The sequence below is a fragment of the Hemitrygon akajei genome, chromosome 16 (genome assembly GCF_048418815.1).
Source record: "Hemitrygon akajei chromosome 16, sHemAka1.3, whole genome shotgun sequence".
Taxonomy (NCBI): domain Eukaryota; kingdom Metazoa; phylum Chordata; class Chondrichthyes; order Myliobatiformes; family Dasyatidae; genus Hemitrygon; species Hemitrygon akajei.
Genome location: NC_133139.1, coordinates 60,575,581 through 60,592,073, shown reverse-complemented (window position 1 = coordinate 60,592,073; position 16,493 = coordinate 60,575,581).

The window sequence follows — 16,493 nt, the reverse complement described above, 5'->3', positions numbered from 1 at the left end:
TTTACAGTCAATTTTTATGTTCCCTGCCAGCTTTCTCTCATAATCTTTCTTCCCTTTCCTAATTAAGTCCTTTGTCCTCCTCTGCTGGTCTCTGAATTTCTCCCAGTCCTCAGGTGTGCCGCTTTTTTTTGCTAATTTATATGTTTCTTCTTTGATCTTGATACTATCCCTAATTTCCCTTGTCAGCCACGGGTGCACTACCTTCTCTGGTTTATTCTTTTGCCAAACTGGGATGAACAATTGTTGTAGTTCATCCATGCGATCTTTAAATGCTTGCCATTGCATATCCACCGTCAACCCTTGAAGTATCATTTGCCAGTCTATCTTAGCTAATTCATGTCTCATACCTTCAAAGTTACCCTTCTTTAAGTTCAGAACCTTTGTTTCTGAATTAACTATGTCACTCTCCATCTTAATGAAGAATTCCACCATATTATGGTCACTCTTACCCAAGGGGCCTTGCACGACAAGATTGCTAACTAACCCTTCCTCATTGCTCAATACCCAATCTAGAATGGCCTGCTCTCTAGTTGGTTCCAAGACATGTTGGTTCAGAAAACCATCCCGCATACATTCCAAGAAATCCTCTTCCTCAGCACCCTTACCAATTTGGTTCACTCAATCTATATGTAGATTGAAGTCACCCATTATAACTACTTTTCCTTTATTGCACGCATTTCTACTTTCCTGTTTAATGTCATCCCCAACCTCACTACTACTGTTAGGTGGCCTGTACACAACTCCCACCAGCGTTTTCTGCCCCTTAGTGTTATGCAGCTCTACCCATATCGATTCCACATTCCAGGCTAATGTCCTTCCTTTCTATTGCGTTAATCTCCTCTCTAACCAGCAATGCTACCCCACCTCTTTTTCTTTCCTGTCTATCCCTCCTGAATATTGAATATCCCTGGATGTTGAGCTCCCATCCTTGGTCACCCTGGAGCCACATCTCTGTGATCCCAACTATATCATATTCATTAATAACTACCTGCACATTCAATTCATCCACCTTGTTACGAATGCTCCTTGCATTGACACACAAAGCCTTCAGGCTTGATTTTACAGCACTCTTAGCCTTTATACAATTATGTTGAAAAGTGGCCCTTTTTGCTTTTTGCCCTGGATTTGCCTGCCTGCCACTTTTACTTTTCACCTTACTACTTTTTGCTTCTACCCTCATTTTACACCCCTCTGTCTCTCTGCACTTGCTCCCATCCCCCTGCCACATTAGTTTAAATCCTCCTGAACAGCAGTAGCAAACGCTCCCCCTTGGACATTGGTTCCAGTCCTGCCAGGTGCAGACCGTCCTGTGCTCAAGGACCATTCAGAAATCTGATGGCGAAGGAATAGGAGCTGTTCCTAAAATGTTAAGTGTGCATCTTCTGGCTCCAGTACCTCCTCGCTGATGTTCGTAGTGAGAACAGGGCATGTCCCAGATGGTGAGGGTCCTTCAAGAATGATGTCAAGATAAATCAGGCATCATCAGATCGGATTCTCATATTCACCGCCCCCCCCCCCCCCCCCCGGACCCCTTAATTCAGTTCTGGGCCTTTATTGACTTTTAATTCTGATTTGTTAAAGAGAGACCTGATTTCTTGGAGAAGGCACGAGAGCTACAGATGCTGGAAGTCTGGATCAACATACAAAGGAGCTGGAGGACTATAATCCATTAGTGGGCAATGTTTTTCATGTTGAAATGGCATCAGCCTGGAGGCAGGTTCTGACTAAAGATAACATATGACACAGCACAATCTAGACAGACTGAACCATTCCACTCTAGACATCTGTAGTGTTTTAAAGCATCTAACCCTCACTTCATGTTGTGTGGTTTGCTTCATGTGGGGTGGATTCTTTCACGTGGGATGTGTCAAAGACTGGCTGAACTTTACCCACATCTCACAATGCTTTTCCCATTCCCAGTTTAAGGAATTTTTTCCCTCTGGTGGTATTGTGACTATCTTTACAATAACAGCAGAGGTGATACAATCGTACATATGGGCTGTGGTGAGACGTTACAAACAGGAAACTGACAAGTACCAATAGCAATCTAAATGACTCGGTAGGAAGGGAGAAATGATAGCACGACAGATTTGAACACAGTAAATTTTCCTATGGTATTTCACTGCGGAGAATTTAAGCCAAAATCAAGTTTATTGTCATATGCAATAAGATTATGAAAGGCACAGATCATAGAATGGCACAGCATAGTAAAAAGCCCTTGGCCTGTGATGTTTTGCTGACCCCTTAAACAACTCTACGATCAATGTAATCCTTGCCTCCCACATAGCCCTCACTTTTCTATCCTCTATGTGTCTATCTTAGAGTCTCTTAAATGTCCCTAATGTATTTGCCTCTACCACCACCCCTAAAAGTGCATTCCACACACCCACCACTCTATATAAAGAACTATCACTGACATCCCACTATACTTCCCTCCAAATACGTAAAAGTTATGCTCCCTCGTATTAGCATTTTCATCTCTGACTGTCCACTTGATCTATGCCTCTTATCATCTTGCACACCTCTATCAAGTCACCTTTCATCCTCCTCTGCTCCAAAGAGAAAAGCCCTAGCTCACTCAACTTTTCTTCATAAGACCTGCTCTCTAATCCAGGCAGCATCCTGGTAAATTTCCTCTGCACCATCTCTAAAGCTCCCACATCCTTCCTACAATGACAGCCAACACACCATACACCTTCTTAACCACTTTAAGAGCATTGCAATTTTAAAGGATCTGTGAACGTGGACCCTAAGATCCGCTATTCCTCCACAATGCCTTGAGTCCTGCCGTTATCCCTGTACTCCATCTTCAGGTTTGACCTCCCAAAGTGAATCACTTCCCACCTTTCTGAACAGAACGCCATTTGTCACTTCTTGGCCTAGATGAAGTCAGTAGCCAGTTTCTTTTTCCCAGAGATGAAATGTTTAATACCAGAGGCCATGTATTAAAGGTGAGAGGGGGTAAATTCAGAGGTGATGTGAGGGTTTATACAGAGTGCTTGGAATGCACTGCAAGGGGTGGTGGTGGAGGTAAACACAGGGGTATTCAACAGGCTCTTAGATAGACATTTGAAGGTGCAGGGAATGGAAGGGATGTGGGCATTGCATAGACAGAAGGGATTAATTTAGTTGGACATTTTGTAATAGCACAACACCATGGGCCAGGCGGCCTGTTCCTATACTGTGTTCTGTTCTGTATTCTAAATGCAATTGTAGCAGCATCACAGGCAGATAGCATTAGAGATACAACATCCATGAAAAACATCAGAAATAGAATATAACTAATAGAAAATTATACAAGAAAGAACACAAATAGAACAAAATAAATCCATTGTAGAGCCAAGTGGTCAAAGTAGTTGTTGCAAAATGTAGTGATCGGGGGTCTGCAGGGTGTTTCAAGAACCGAATGGTTGAAGGGATGTAGCTGTTCCTGAACCTGGTGGTGTGGGACATCAGACTTCTCTAGCTCCTGCCTGGTGGTGGCTGTGAGAAGATGGCATGGTGCAGATGTTTGATGATAGATTATCAAACAAAATTCATCTCTAGTCCATTATAGAAGACATTGGGATATATGGAGAAAGGGAAAGGAAAGAGTTTCACAGAAGAGAGAGAGAGAGGGTGAAAAACATAAAGAAAAACTAAATTGTCAAGGAGAAAGAAAGTCAGGAAATTAATTATCAAGTCCAAACAAACTATTTAACAGTTGTAGACAGTCAATTTAATAAGACTAATACAGTATGTTATAGGACAAGAATTGTGCAGTGGAGATCCAGAGTGTCTTTTTTTGTGGTTAGGAAGTAGATTAGGGGCTCAGCTATCAGTGTCAGAGTAATCCTGTATCAGCCCAAAAAGCTTATAAACAGCACAGAACCTTCCACCTATCAGGTACGGTAATTTGTTTTCTGTATCTTCAGGCTCAGCAACAAGACCATGCATTCATTAAGAAACAGAGGCATCTGGTGTAAAGCTAAACCAGAGGTTCAAGACTTCGGTGATTTTACATCAGGGATGCATATTCATCAGACATCGGTGTTACATTAGGACCCAGCACTTACTGAGCTGCATTGCCACAGATATTGTCGGTCAGCTCTGGAAAAGAATATACATTAATTTTTAAACCTAAATTGTGGGTTAAGTATCACCAAACACTTTTTGGACATTTCCCTCTGGTGTCCCTGCTCCTTCCCTTTCTCCCATGGTCCAATCTCTTCTGCTATCAGATTCCTCCTTCTTTAGCCCTTTACCTTTTCCACCTATCACCTTCCAGTTTCTCACCTCAACCTCCCTCCCCCCACACCCACCTTCACCCTCGGATGGTTCACGTTTCACCTGCCAGCTTGTATTCCTTCCACTCTCCCCCCCCCCCCCACCCCCTTCTCATTCTGGGGTTTGACCTTTTCCTTTCCAGCCTAAATTATTGATTGTTTATTCCTCTCTATAGATTCAGGCTGACCTGCTGAGTTCCTCCAGTGCGTTCTCTCCCCGCCTTCTCATTCTGGGGTTTGACCCTTTCCTTTCCAGCCTAAATTATTGTTTGTTTATTCCTCTCTATAGATTCAGGCTGACCTGCTGAGTTCCTCCAGTGCGTTCTCTCCCCGCCTTCTCATTCTGGGGTTTGACCCTTTCCTTTCCAGCCTAAATTATTGTTTGTTTATTCCTCTCTGTAGATTCAGGCTGACCTGCTGAGTTCCTCCAGTGCGTTCTCTCCCCACCTTCCCATTCTGGGGTTTGACCCTTTCCTTTCCAGCCTAAATTATTGTTTGTTTATTCCTCTCTATAGATTCAGGCTGACCTGCTGAGTTCCTCCAGTGCGTTCTCTCCCCGCCTTCCCATTCTGGGGTTTGACCCTTTCCTTTCCAGCCTAAATTATTGTTTGTTTATTCCTCTCTGTAGATTCAGGCTGACCTGCTGAGTTCCTCCAGTGCGTTCTCTCCCCACCTTCCCATTCTGGGGTTTGACCCTTTCCTTTCCAGCCTAAATTATTGTTTGTTTATTCCTCTCTATAGATTCAGGCTGACCTGCTGAGTTCCTCCAGTGCGTTCTCTCCCCGCCTTCCCATTCTGGGGTTTGACCCTTTCCTTTCCAGCCTAAATTATTGTTTGTTTATTCCTCTCTATAGATTCAGGCTGACCTGCTGAGTTCCTCCAGTGCGTTCTCTCCCCGCCTTCTCATTCTGGGGTTTGACCCTTTCCTTTCCAGCCTAAATTATTGTTTGTTTATTCCTCTCTATAGATTCAGGCTGACCTGCTGAGTTCCTCCAGTGCGTTCTCTCCCCACCTTCCCATTCTGGGGTTTGACCCTTTCCTTTCCAGCCTAAATTATTGTTTGTTTATTCCTCTCTATAGATTCAGGCTGACCTGCTGAGTTCCTCCAGTGCGTTCTCTCCCCGCCTTCTCATTCTGGGGTTTGACCCTTTCCTTTCCAGCCTAAATTATTGTTTGTTTATTCCTCTCTATAGATTCAGGCTGACCTGCTGAGTTCCTCCAGTGCGTTCTCTCCCCGCCTTCTCATTCTGGGGTTTGACCCTTTCCTTTCCAGCCTAAATTATTGATTGTTTATTCCTCTCTGTAGATTCAGGCTGACCCGCTGAGTTCCTCCGGTGTGCTGACTGTGTTGCACTGGATTTCCGACAGCTGCAGAATCTCGTCTTAGGAAATGTTTCACTTTCAAGAATTCCTATGTAAAGATGGCTTTGTTTAAAAAGTATTTGTAGTCAGTGAAATGTGATCTCTCCAGTAATGCAGGAAACTTCAGCATATTAACACCCCAAAAAGTGCAATCCGATAAATCACAGAAGCTCACATCAGAGGACATTCAATTCATCGCAAGAACAATCTCCCTACAGCCCTGCCAACTTCTAAGTCAAGTTAAGTTTATGGTCATGCGCACAGGTATGGTGAGGTACAAGTCCAATGAAAAACGTGTTTGCAGTAGTGGAATAGGAACATAGATTCAGACAACATGCAGAACATAAGTTATACAGCAATTCCACATACATAAACTAATCAAGGTAGAGAAGAGAGAAAAGAAAGATTGTACAAAAAACAAGACTTTAGACCATAACAGATAGGAGCAGAATTAAGCCATTCAGCCTATCGAGTCTGCTCTACCATTTCATCATAAACCATTTTCCCTCTCAGCCTCAGTCTCCTGCTATTTCTCCATAACCCTCATGCCCTGACTGATCAAGAACCTATCAACCTCCATCTTAAATATACCCAATGACCTGACCTCCACAGCCGAATGTGGCAATAAATTCCATAGATTCACCACCCTATGTCTAAAGAAATTCCTCCTTATCTCCATTCTAAATGGACACCCTCAATTCTGAGGTTGTGCCCTCTGGTCTTTGACTCCCCCACTAAAGGAAACATCCTCTCCACAACCACTCTATCGAGGTCTTTCAACATTTGATAGTTTTCAGTGAAATCCACCCACCCTCATTCTTCGAAACTCCAGTGAGCACAGGCCCATAGCCATCGAACGCTGCTCATATAATAACTCTTTCATTCCCAGAATCATTCTCATGAATCTCCTCCAAACCCTCTCCAGTGCCAGCGCATCCTTTCCTAGATAAGGGGTCCAAAACTATTCACAATGCTCCAAGTGAGGCCTCACCAGTGCCTTATGAAGCCTCAACATTACATCCTTGCTTTTATATTCTAGTGGTCTTGAAATGAATGCTAACATTGCATTTGTCTTCCTCACCATTGACTCAACCTACAACTTAACATTTAGGGAATCTCAAACAAGGACTCCCGAGTCTCTTTGGATTTCAGATGTTTGCAATTTTCTGCCCATTTAGAAGATAGTCTGCTCTTTTGTCCTTCTACCAAAGTGCATGACCATACAGTCCCAACACTGTTTTCCATTTGCCACTCCTTTTCCCATTTTCCCAAGTCCTTCAGCAGCCTCCCTGCTTCCTCAACATTACCTGCCTCTCCACCTATCCTCGTATCATCCACAAATTTAAGTCCGTGCTAGTGCAAGATGTCCTCTGCATTGTTCCGTTGACAGAGTATGGCTTTGAGTAAGTCGAATGTTTGCTTGATAAGGAATTATCCAGTTCCTTCCTAAACACCGCAATCATATCTGTTGTCATGAATCTAAATTGTTTGTTGTTTGAGGGTTGTTCTTATTGAAGCACATACACTCAGTGGCCACCTGATTAGATACCTCCTATACCTAATAAAGGGTCCACTGAGTATACGTTTGCAGCCTTTTTCAAAGTTTGGGGTATTGTGCATTCAGAGATGCTCTTCTGCCCACTACTATTGTAAATGCATGGTTATTTGAGATACTGTCACCTCCCTGACAGCTAGAATCAATTTGACCATTCTCCTCAGACATCTCTCATTAATAAAGCATTTTTGCCCACAAAACTGCCACTCACTGGAGATTTTTTTCATTTTGTTTTTTGCCCCATTCTCTGTAAACACTAGAGACTGCGGTATGTGAAAATCCCAGGACATCAGCAAGTTTCTGGCATACTTAAACCCATCTGGCACCAACAATCATTCCATGTCATTTAGAACATATTTCTTCCCCATTCTGATATTTGGTCTGAACAACAACTGAACCTCTTGGCCATGTCTGCACATTTTCATGCATTGAATTGCAGCCATATGATTGGCTGATAAGATATTAGCATTAACAAGAAGGTGAACAGCTATATCTAATCAAGTAGCCATTGAGTTTAAGATAACACTTAAGGCTCATGACTAGGTAGATGTTAAGATGTTATGCTGAGGCATTATAAGGCACTCATAATGTCTCACTTGGAGTATTGTGAGCAGTTTTGTGTCCATTATTGAAGAAAGAATGCAGTGGCATTGGAGAGAGTCCAGAGGACATTCATGAAAATGGTTCCAGGAAAGAAAGAGACAACATATGAGGTGCTCTGGGTCTGGGTCTGGGTCTGTACTTGCTGGAATTTAGAAGAATGGAGAGGGAGGTGTTCATTGAAAACTATTGAATATTGAAAGGCTTAGAGAGAGTTGATGTGGAGAGGATGTTTCCTATACTGGGGAGTCCAGGACCAGAGGGTGCAGCCTCAGAATAAAGGGACGTCCACTTAGATGAAAAGGAATTTTCTCTGGCTAAAGTGTGGTGGATTTGTGGAGTTCATTGCCACAGACAACTCTAGGGGCTAGGTCATTAGGTGTACTTGAAGCAGAGCTTGATAGGATCTTGATTAGTCAGGGAGTCAAAGGTTATGGGGAAAAGGCAGGAGAAAGGGATTGATAGGGATGATAAATCAGCCCAGATTAAATAATGGAATGGACTCGATGAGCCAGATGACCTAATTCTGCTTCTACGTCTTGTGGTCTTATGATCTCATGGTCTCTTTTCATATCACCAGCCCTCCAATTCTGGCAACATCCTTGAGAATCTACACTCAGTGGCACTTTATTAGATACACATGTACATCAGCCAATCATGTGACAGCAACTCAGTGCATAAAAGTATACAGACATAGAGTCATAGAGAAGTACAGCACAGAAACAAGTTCTTTGGCCCGTCTAGTCCATGCAGAAACTATTTAAACCACCTAGCCCATCAACCTGCAGTGGGACAGTAGCTTCCGTACTCCTACTATCCATGTACCTATCCAAAATTCTCTCATAAATTTCATAATTCTGTATACCTCTATCAAATCTCTTCTAAATCTTCTACATTCTAAAGAATACAGTCCTAAACTATCCTATCTTTCTTTATAAATCAGTTCCTCCAAGCTAGCAACATTTTTGTAAATTTTCTCAGTACTCTTTCAACCTTGTTTACATCTTTCTTGTAGGTGGGTGACCAAAACTACACACAATACTCCAAATTAGGCCTCACTAAAATCTTATACAGATTTAACATAACATCTCATCTCTGTACTATGTTTTCATAGAAACATAAAAAACCTACAACACAATATAGGCCCTTCGGCCCACAATGCTGTGCTGAACATGTACTTACTTAGAAATTACCTGAAGTTACCCATAGCCCTCTATTTTTCTAAGCTCAATGTACCGATCCAGGAGCCTCTTAAAAGACCCTATCGTATCTGCCTCCACCACCGTTGCTGGCAGCCTATTCCACGCACTCACTACTCTATGTGTAAAAAAACTTATCCCTGACATCTCCTCTGTACCTTCTTCCAAACACCTGAAAACTGTGGCCTCTTGTCCAGTTCAGCCCTGGGAAAAAGCCTTTGACTATCCACACGATCACTGCCTCTCATCATCTATCAGGTCACCTCTGATCCTCTGCTGCTTCAAGGAGAAAAGGCTGAGTCCACTCAACGTATTCTCATAAGGCATGCTCCCCAATACATCCTTGTAAGTCTCCTCTGCACCTTTTCTATAGTTTCCACATCCTTCCTCTAGTGAGGCAACCAGAAATGATCACAATACTCCAAGTGGGGTCTGACCAGGGTCCTATATAACTGCAACATTACCACTTGCCTCTTAAACTCAATCCCATGATTGATGAAGTCTGATGCATCATATGCCTTCTTAACCATAGAGTCAACCTGTGCAGCAGCTTTGAGTGTCCTATGGACTCAAACACCAAGATCCCTCTGATCCTCCACATTGTCAAGAGTCTTACTATTAATACCATATTCTGCCAAAATATGACTACCAAAATGAACCACCTCACACTTATCTAGGTTGACTTCCATCTGCCACTTTTCAGCCCCGTTTTGCATCCTATGAATGTCCCATTGTAACCTCTGACAGCCCTCCACACTATTCACAACATCCCTAACGTTTGTGTCATCAGCAAATTTACTACCCTATCCATCAACTTCCTCATCCAGGTCATTTATAAAACTCACAAAGAAAAGGTGTCCCAGAACAGATTCCTGATGTGTATACAACCACTCTTTGCCTTCTGTGAGCAAGCCAATTCTGGATCCACAAAGCAAGGTTCCCATGGATCCCATACCTCCTTACTTTCTCAATATGCCTTGCATGGGGTACCTTATCAAATGCCTTGCTGAAATCCATATACACTACATCTACTCCTCTTTTTTTTGTAATTTATTTCTTTATTGAAGTTCATCAAACAAACATTTCCATAAGATGTATTTCAGACATTGTACATATATATCATATAATCATATATATCACAAATCTCCACAAAGTATTTATCTGGGGTATATGCTTATAGAAAAGAGTGGAAAGAAAAAACAAACAAAAGGAAAGAACTATGTACAAGTAGGGAGTGATCTTTTTTTTTACAACAGATTCATTGATTGGTGAGAATAAAATCAGGCCTATGAGGCATTATGTAGTTAAACCATTTTTCCCAGTATGAATCAAATTGTTCCAGCTTATGATTAACAGATGCTGTTATCTTCTCCATTTTATAAATGTCCATTGTAATTTCCATCCGTGTATTTAAAGCTGGCCTCTCCTGTGATAACCATTTCCTAGTAAGAGTCTTTTTACCAGCCACCAACAGTATATTCATTAACTATTTATCTCTTTTCAACCATTCTTGAGACATATATCCAAAATATATGGTCTTACTCTCCAAGGGTATTTCACATTTAAAGATATCTTGTAGGGCATTGTGTATCCCCCACCAATAGTTTTTGATAACAGGGTAGTCCCAAAAAATATGATAATGATTTGCATTTTGATTTCCACAATTTCTCCAGCAAACATTACTATCATAATGGGATTTCTGAGAGGGTGTAATAAAATATCTTATCAAGTTTTTCCATCCAAACTCCCTCCATTTCTGTGAACTGGTACACTTCCATTGATATCTCCATATTGTCCATTCTTCCTCAGATATAATTAGCCCTCCTTCCTTCCCCCATCTTGTTTTAATGTATGAAGTCGAATGTGTTTTAAGATTTGACAACCCCTTATATATGCTTGAAATGATTCTACTACCATTATCTGAATTATATGCTTTTCTAAAGAGCTCTATCAAGCATGTATTTGCCTTGGTTACATTTTTAAGCGTCTTATTAACATATTGTCACATCTTTAAATACTGATAAAAATCTTGTTTTTCTAATAAGTGTTTCTCTTTGAACATTTCAAAACTGAATAGTGTTCCTTCTTTCATTATGTTGCAAAGAACTGTTATTCCTTTAGCTGTCCAGTCCTTAAATCTAGCATCCAGTTTATTTGGTGTAAAATCCGAGTCACATGCACACCATTTAAGAATTGCAATATCTCCCTCTAGATTATATTCTTTTATAGTAGTTTTCCATATTTTAAGAGTCAATTTTACCCATGGGTTATCAATAGTATTTATGTACCTTTGCAGGTTGTTATCAGCCAAAATTGCTTGTATGGGGATGGGAAATACCCGCTCCTCAATGTTTTTCCATTGAGTGTCATATGATGGGCTGCACCAACATATCACAGCTCTCAACTGTGCTGCAAAATAATAATCTCTAAGAGAAGGTAAGCCCCATCCCCCCTTTTCCTTTGCTAATTGCAAAGTTTTGAGACGAACTCTAGGCCTTTTACGCTGCCAAATATACCTTGATAGCATCTTGTTCCATTCAATGAATTGATTTTGATTAATTTCTATTGGTGGGGTCTGAAAGAGATATAACAGTCTGGGCAGTATATTCATTTTAATAGACTCAATCCTTGAACTGAAACTGAAAAAAGGAATCAGGTTCCATCTTGCCATGTCTTCCTTAATTTTTTATATAAAGGCTGATAATTACGTTCTGATAATTTTGCCAAATCCTTTGGCATAATGATGCCCAAATATTTGAAAGACTGTGTGCCATGCCCAGGGGTATTGACTTTCAATTTCTCTTGGTGGGCTATAGTAATATGAAAGTAATTGGGTTTTATCTATGTTGATATTGTATCCTCATAATTGACCATATTGTTCAAAGGATTGAATCTATTTAGGTAAAGAGTATGTTGGTTGCCCTAGATAGATTAAAATGTCATCCGCATAACAAGCCAATTTATGCTCTGTCCCTTTAATAGTAATTCCCCTGATATCTTCATTTTGTCTGATATATTGAGCTAATGGTTCCAGATATAACGCGAAGAGTAGTGGTGACCATGCACAACCCTGTCTCGTGCCCCTTTCTAGAGTAGGACTATTTGACAAATATCCATTGATTTTAATCCTAGCAGTAGGATTGTCATATAGTGTTTGTATAGTTTTAATAATTGTGTCTTGGAAACAAAATCTATGTAAAACTCTGTAAAGAAAATTCCAATTAACTGAATCAAATGCTTTTTCAGTGCCCACGCTTATCACTATTGCTTCGATTTTATTTTTTTGTATATGATCCATAATGTGAAGTGTCCTTCGTATATTGTCTTGTGTCTGGCATTGTCGTATAAAACCTGTCTGATCGTTATGTATCAGTATGGGTAGAAACACCTCTAATCGTTTGGCCATGATGGAGGTAAATAACCTATAATCTACATTAAGAACGGATATTGGTCTAAATGACCCGCATTCCATTTTATCCTTGCCTTCTTTCGGTACAGCTGAGGTTATCGCTTCCTTCCAACTGGGTGGCATTTGTGCCTTTTTTAGAGCCCAGTTCAGTGTGGGGAGTAAAACAGGAATTAACTCATTTTTAAATTCTTTGTACCACTCTGCCATATACCCAACTGATCCTGGTGACTTGCTTAATTTAAGCCTACTAATTCCAGCTTTTAATTCAACTTCAGTTATATCAGCTGTCATCGTTCTATTTTGTTCTTCGCTTAAAGTGAGTAACTCTAGAGAATTCAAGGTGTCAATTTGGGTTATGCTTCCCCCGGAACTTTGGAATATAGAGTTTTGTAAAACACTTCAAAAGCTTCTTGAATTTCACTTAGCTTATTTTTTATCATTTTTGTTCTTGAGTCCCTAATTCTATGAATTGTATTTGCTGCTATCTTTTTTTTCAGTTTCCACGCCAGTATTTTCATAGATTTCGATCCACTTTCATAATGTCACTGTTTCAGAAACATTAGTTTTTCCTGATTTCTTGCATAGCCAAACTATTTACTTCATTCCTAATTCTTTTAATTTCCCCTGAGGTATCCTGTGCCAAATTCAATTTGTGTTTTTTCTCTAGTTCCTTCAGCCTATTTTGTAATTCCTCTAATGTTTTATTCCTTATTTTTTTCTTATATGAAAATATTGCTATAATTTTCCCTCTTAAGACCACCTTCAGCGTATCCCATAAAATGGAAGGTGAAACTTCTCCATTATATATATATATTCTCATTTTGGTGGGGAAAAGGAGTAAGTCAGCGAATAAAGAATAACAACTAAGTAATATAAAATCCACGTTATAATAAGTATTTCTCGAGATAGGTATATCACCGTGTACTTTTGTTTCCGTTTGGCTTCTCAACATTTCTAAAGTTAGCCAAACCTTATGGCTCTTCTGAAGGGGGTGAGGACTGTCTTTGGGAAACTCCCGGTCTCTTCCTGATGTATTTCTCTCGGCCTCCTCCCGTCTCCTGCCTTCTCATTTCTCGCACTATTTCCTAAGCGGAGCGGGATAATTCCTCAGCCAGGCTTTCCTTTGTTTTGGTCATGCTGATGGGCAACCCTCTGGCCTTCATGTCTGTAGTTACCTCTTCCACTGTCTGGTACAACCGCGTCCTGTTGTCATAAAACACTGGAAGTTTAGCAGGGTATGGCGTTTGAAATCTAATCTTATTTTGCTTTAGTACTCACTTTACTTCGGAGTATTCTTTGCATTTCTGGAGGACCGCAGGGGGGTAATCTTAGTTGAAATATATTAATCTATCATCGAAAAACACTCTCTTCTTACCCCAGGCCCTTCGTAGAATCTCCGCCTTGGTGCTATATGGAAGGAATTTAATTATTATTGAGCGTGGCTTTCTATCCCGGGTAGGTTTTGGGACGAGTGCATAATGGGCTCTTTCGACTTCCAGCTCCATAGCCGAGGGAAGATCCACCGCGTCCTGCAGTAACTTTCTGACAAACTCCGTCATAGACGAGCCCTCTGCTCCTTCGGGAACATTGTAGATTCTGATATTATTCCGTCGTGATCTTCCCTCCAGGTAAAGCAGTTTACCTTCTTGGTGATTTAATATTTTTATTGTCTTACTCAGTATCCATTCCACGTTTTGAACGCAATCTTCCACCTTCTCAATTCGAGTCTCTGCCACCGCTATTTTTTGATTGACGCTGGTGAGCTCTGACTTGATATCACGGAGCTGTTGCTTTATAACTTTCTGGACCTCCATTATTTCTTTCAGGATTTCGAAGATATTCGCCGCTTCGACTGAACGAGGCCCAGCAGCCGCCTCGCTAGCACGCGGTCGGGTAGAAGAGCTGCCCACTGCACTCCTCTCGGCCGCAGGCTCCGCAGTGTATCTTTTTTTATTTCCATTCTTTTTCCCCATTCTTGCCCCTCTTTTCAGTTCAACTGTTTTTCAAAAAATATTATATTTGACGGGATAACGGGGCTCAATACGCATTTTTCCGGAGGAGCTAGTGGCTTAAGCTGCCATTCTCGACGATGACGTCACCGGAAACCCCCTACTTCTACTGCTCTACCTTCATCAGTGTTCAGTCACATCCTCAAAAAATTCAGTCAGGCTCGTAAGGCACGACCTGCTTTTGACAAAGCCATGCTAACTATTCCTAATCATATTGTGCCTCTCCAAATGTTCATAAATCCTGCCTCTCAGGATCTTTTCCATCAACTTACCAACCACTGAAGTAAGACTCACTGGTCTATAATTTCCTGAGCTATCTCTACTCCTTTTCTTGAATAAGGGAACAACATCTGCAACCCTCCAATCCTCTAGAACCTCTTCTGTCCCCATTGATGATGCAAAGATCATCGACAGAGGCTCAGCAACCTCCCTCGCCTCCCACAGTAGCCTGGGGTACATTTCATCTGGTCCCGGCGACTGATCCAACTTGATGCTTTCCAAAAGCTCCAGCACATCCTTTTTCTTATTGTCTATATGCTCAAGCTTTTCAATCCACTGTAAGTCATTCCTACATTTGACAAGATCCTTTTCCATAGTGAATACTGAAGCAATTCATTAAGTAGCTCTGCTATCTCCTCCAGTTCCATACACATTTTTCCACTGTCACACTTGATTGGTCCTATTCTCTCACGTCTTATCTTTCTTTTCACATACTTGTAGAATGCCTTGAGGTTTTCCTTAATCCTACTCACCAAGGCCTCCTCATGGCCCCTTCTGGCTCTCCTAATTTCATTCTTAAGATCCTTCCTACTAGCCTGATAATCTTCTTGTTCTCTATGCCCCGGCAATTTGTGCGCTTGCCTCCTGTAGGGTCTGAGGGAACACCTTGTCAGGCCCTGGGGATTTATCCACCCTGTTTGTATCAGGGTAGCAAACATTTCCTCCTCTGTGATCTGTACAGGGTCCATTAATTTGATGCTACTTTTCCTCACTTCTATAGACTCTGTTCCCATGATGTGGTCAAGAGATTCAGTTGTTGTTCAGATCAAACATCAGAATGAAGAATAAATGTGATTTAAGTGACTTTGACAGTGGAATGATTTTTGGTGCCAGAAGGGTGGTTTCAGTATCTCAGAAACTGCTGATTGCCTGGGATTTTCACACGCCATCTCTAGAAAATGGTACATAAAAGACCAAAAAAAAAAATCCTGTGAGTGGTAGTTCTTTGGGCAAAATCATCCTGTTAATGAGAGAGGTCAGAAGAGAATGACCACGCTGGTTCAAGCTGACAGAAAAGGAACAGTAACTCAAATAACTATGCATTGTAACAGCGGTGTGCAGAAGAGCATCTTTGAATGCACAAAACTTCAGATCTTAAGTGGATGGACTAAAGCAGCAGAAGACATGAACACACACTCAGTGCCCACTTTATTAGATACAGGAGGTTCCTAGTAAAGTGTATTCTGCACCTTCTCCAAGTTAGTCATATTCTTTGTACCATATGACAGAGCCGTCTCTACTTCCTGAGGAGACTGAGGTCCTTTAACATCTGCCGGACGATGCTGAGGGTGTTCTACGAGTCTGTGGTGGCCAGTGCTGTCATGTTTGCTGTTGTGTGCTGGGGCAGCAGGCTGAAGGTAGCAGACACCAACAGAATCAACAAACTCATTCGTAAGGCCAGTGATGTTGTGGGGGTGGAACGGGACTCTCTGATGGTGGTGTCTGAAAAGAGGATGCTGTCCAAGTTGCATACCATCTTGGACAATGTCTCCCATCCAGTCCATAATGTACTGGTTAGGCACAGGAGTACGTTCAACCAGAGACGCATTCCACCGAGATGTAACACTGAACATCATAGGAAGTCATTCCTGCCTGTGGCCATCAAACTTTACAACTCCTCCCTCAGAGTATCAGACACCCTGAGCCAATAGGCTGGTCCTGGACTTATTTCCACTTGGAATAAATTATTTATTATTTAATTATTTATTTCATTGTCTATATTCATTATTTATTACATTGCTATATTTCTACACTATTCTTGGTTGGTGCGACTGTAACAAAACCCAGTTTCCCTCTGGATCAATAAAGTATGTC